The following is a 4790-nucleotide window of genomic DNA, read 5'->3' on the forward strand; positions in this document are numbered from 1 at the left end:
AAACTTGTTTTTTTCCTTTTCTCAATAAAAAAAAGATGCAATGAAGCGTGAAGCAGAACAGAACTTGTGAAAAAAGGCTATGAATAGAATCATACAACTTGTTTGTAAAATTAAAAATGAAAATTTAAACCAATGATTTTTAGCTACATTGAAAAGAAAAATTCGATAAAGTTAGAAGACACAAAATAGAAAAAGCTGGCATCATGTAGCAAGGGAATACTATAAACAATACTTTACAAACAAATGTAAGAAGAATCTATCAGATAACTTGTCTGCCAGTGCTTTACAGAAGCTATTTTCACAGGATCCAGAAGCTAAAAGTGCTAGTGACCATGTACAGACGAAAGCACAAATAAAGCGTGTGATCTTCAAATGATGGAATATTGTTCAGTCACAGAAACAAAAAATTTCTAAAACTCACTGTACTATATGCTTCAGTGAATATTAAGCATAAAATGATTAAGAAATTAATCCTTTTGATTTGATTTTTCGAGATGAGATCATGAAAACTTAGTATGAATTCTTGATTAATGTTGATAGAATTCAACTGTAAAACTCTTTGACCTTGGTGCTGTCTTTTTATTAGTGTGCGTGTAAATTATTGATTCAATGTAATGGATCCAATAAGTCCTTTCCTCCTTGGAGGAGTTTTTGGTAGTTTGAGTTTTGAAGCAATTGATCCATTATGTCTAAGTTGTTTTATTTTATTTCTTTTATCTGTTTAAGTGATCTAGGCTTTTCTCTATTGCTATCCTGTTCTTGTTTTACTTGATCTCTGCTTTAGTTTCTCTTGGTGGTTTTCTCCTTGCTTTACATGAAGCAAAGACTTCTTCCTTTCAAAGAAAGACCACTCTTCTTTCGAGCTCTGTAGAATGTAAGTTACTGACTTCAGGTTTCCCTTTCTTTGCTCTGTGCAGAGCTATAAATTTCCTTTAGAATATTGCTTTCCCACTGCTTACACAAATTTGACATATTGTGTTTTCTTTTTTTATTGTCCTCAAAGTGGGCTTCAGTTTCTGTTGATTTTTTTTTTAACCCACATTGCTGTGGTGTGCTGTTTGATATCCAAATGCTTGGCATATACATGCTGACTTCAGTTGTTTATCTTTAACTCACCTCTGTTGTTCTGAAACTACCTTGCACAGCTCTGTTCCTTCCTTCATGTCACATTTGTTTTATGGCCCAGAATGATGTCTGCATTGTTAAATATCTCAGGTAAAATTGAGAAAAATGTTTATTCTGCTACGTTTTAAAGCAGTAGTGCATATATGTCAGTTAAATTCAGTTGATTGATGGTGTCGTTCAAACCAATGATAGCCTTAAATATTTTTTTTCTGCTATGACTACCAATACTGAAAGTTCAGTATTTAAATCTCCAGGTGGAATGGTAGAATTGTATATTGCTCTCTGTGGCTCTGTTTTTCCTCATACATTTCAACAATTTGTTATTTGTTGCACAGACAAAAATCTTAGACCCTCCACATAAACTAGAATCTTTACTAGAGTGGACTGCTAGCCTCTAAGTTTTGTCTTTTGAAATCTTATGCATGGCATTAAAACTGATGTTATTTATTTAGTATTATAACAATGTAGCTTGCTCTAAATCTTAAATTTTAAACTATATTAATCTTTGTATTTAGAGTATGTGCATAACATGGCTGGGTATTGTTTTTATGTGCTCATTTTATCAATCCATTTTTAAAAAGGTGTGTATATTTGGACTAGAAAGATGGTTCAGTGAGCAAAGGTGTGCAATCATGAGGGCCTGAGTTCGAATCCCTAGAACCTCCATGAAAGATAAATCTGGAACAATGTGCCTGTAATTCCAGTTCTGAAAAGTTGGAGATAGGCAGATCCCTGAAGTTCAACTTGCCATCAAGTCTAGCCAACTCTGTGAACTCCTGCTTCAGTAAAAGTATTATTACTGAATAATAACGTGAAGAACAGTAGGACAAGCAACTTGACATTGGTCTGTGGCTTCTGCAGGCATCCATGTGAACATGTGCATACATGTCTTACACACATTCACACACACTTGCACACAAACATTCAAAGGAGTATATTTAGATCATTATCATTAAAAGATTTTCAATAATTTCTTTAGTATTTAATCTACCTAAAATCTACTAACAGATTTTGAACTTTTTTTTCCCCAACCTGCTTTTGATAATGCGTTACGTGTATTTTTGTCAATGTGACTAAATACGCCTAGTAGAGCTTGGCGGGGGCAACTTTTACTTGTAGTAGCTTGAGAGCTGCCAGTCTTGTATGGCACAGGAGACAGGACAGTAACAACAGTGTGCTTAGCACTTAGTTGTTGACAACTTTTCTTTTTTTCATTTATTCAGTTCAGAACAGCCCATGTAAAAGTGCTGTCCATCTCCCACAAGGGTCTTGCTTTCTCAGTCGCATCTCTCTGGAAGTTTCCCAAAGATAGAGGCATATCTCAGATGTGATTCTTTTTGTAGTCAAGTTGGCATCTGAGGTGAGTTATTGTGTACGCCACCCCAAACTTCAGCTGAGCACTGAGAGCAATGGAGTTTGTCTTTGTTCCACATTTTAGTTTCAGTTGTCTTTAACACCATTGTGATTTCTCTAGAATTTTCAGGTGTTTATACTAATCTGCATTCACCCCAAATAAAACTAAACCTCTTCACATATAACTTAGGTACTTTGACTTCCTTATTATACTAGTGAGTCATTATACTACTTACACTTAATTCATTTATTCACTTATTATGATGATCATGTACTTTGCTTTAATTTTTACTTGAAACAAAAATATGTGTATAAATATATACATATATGTGTATACATATATATATATATAATTTGATTTTGAAACTCTTCTCTTCTCTTATCTGAATTCCTGGCTGACCTGTATGATTTCCCTTCCTCCTGATGAACTTCTCCCAACCTCTTGCAGAACAAGACTATTTTAAGTAAGTTCGGGTTTTATCTGTTTTTCATATGTTTCTCCTTCAACCTCAAAAGATGTTTGCAGAGCCCTACATCGTGAGTTTTCTCCTTCAATGTTAAAAAATATTTTATTCTATTCTCATTGCTTGAATGGATCCTCACTTAATGAAAATGTACTTTTTAATCTAGTTACTTATGTTTCGTTGACTAATGCACAAGGGCCTTTAGCATGCGACTTTATGTTAATCTGAAGAGCCAGCTGTGATCATTGAGCATTTCCAGTGGACTCTGTGGTCACCTCAGTCAGGCTCCTTCCATTTTGTGCACCTTGTTGTCTCTAGGATGGTTCACAATTATTTTCCTCAGCAGCACTTACATCTTGGAGCTCCTTCAGCAGCAATTCTTTAATAGCACCCAAGTGGGCTACTGGAGTGCTAAATAAACAGAAGCAGTCTTTACTCTTGGAAGTCAATTTCAGGTTCCCCTCTATATATAGATGGAGTGGACTAGACAGCCCTTCCTTCAGATGGCACACTCTGTGAAGGCAGTCTCCTTCAAGTATTGGCCTTCAGGATTAAGAATGTGCCACTAACATTTTATAGCGATTAGTCTTCTCTTCCTCTCTCCCCATGCCATAACTTTCTTCAGAAAATGCTAACAAATCAATAGCATGAGTTCTTTTGTGCTGTGGGTAGCCTTGATATTGTTAGACAGACAGTCAGTGGCTATTGTCACTTTTGTTACCTAATGCTTTTTCTCTTCACAGTCACAGAGAGTTGCTGAGGTTAGGAGAACTGAGAGAAGGTTCCTGCAGTATGATCCACATTAGGCTGGGGGTAGGGAATGGGGCTTGTGTCAAATATTAAGAAAGCTTTAAAGGAAGCTACAGAAAGAATATAAGTTAGCAGGAAGTGATATCTTTCATGATAAAATAGCAGTAAGGTAGCAAAAACTAATTCAAGATTTTATTGAAGGCACATTGTTTCCTAAGATGTACACTCTTTGCACAAGGGAGACTCACCTAAGTGCAATGTACTATTTACAAACCTAACAATGAAAGAGGTGGTACACTTTCAGAGACTTTGCAACCCCAATGTCTCCTTTAATATTCTATCTACTCAACTCAGCACATCCTCCTCTGACCATATGGCAAACCCTACAGTCAGGGAAAACTGTGGTTGGGTACAAAATTTCTTCTAGTACCATTAAATGCAATTGTATTCATTTGCCAGTTGCTAATAACAGAACTGAGAGTTCTCAGGTCAAGGTTCCTAAGACTGCCCTTCCATGAAAAGTAATGCATCATCCAAGATTGTGCCAATTCCCAGAGCCAAGTCATAAGCAACAAGCAGTCCTTAAGGGCTGTAGGGTCATGCCAGCCTTGTCTTGACTCAAAACAAGATTGAGGAATTATCTCATGATGTTGTAGCAAATAACCATTAGCTACAATAAAACTGAATTTATTTCTACTTTTTTTCAGTAGCTAGAATAGTGTACATACAAAGATATCCATGCACTAATCCCCTGATCCTATACATAGAAAATGTTCAATGGAAAAGGAAAAGAGGTCGCATATTGAATTCGAATTGGTAATCAACAGTCTTTAAGATGAGTGTGTTATTCTACATTATCTGTAAAAATCAATATAGTCATAAAAATTCTTGAAATGTGGAAAAGGGAGTTGGGATCAGAGTGATCAATTGTGAAGGAGTGTCTGCCTACATTTGGGGTTTTGGAGATGGAGGAAAGAGGCAGCAACGAAAGAATGTGGGGTTTTGATGCAACTTGGAAGGGCAAGAAAATATATTTTCCCCAAAAGTGACCAAAAAGCAACTTATCCTAGAAGGTACCTTGATTTGAGCTCCATGACA

The sequence above is a fragment of the Microtus ochrogaster genome, linkage group LG5 (genome assembly GCF_000317375.1).
Source record: "Microtus ochrogaster isolate Prairie Vole_2 linkage group LG5, MicOch1.0, whole genome shotgun sequence".
Lineage (NCBI taxonomy): Eukaryota > Metazoa > Chordata > Mammalia > Rodentia > Cricetidae > Microtus > Microtus ochrogaster.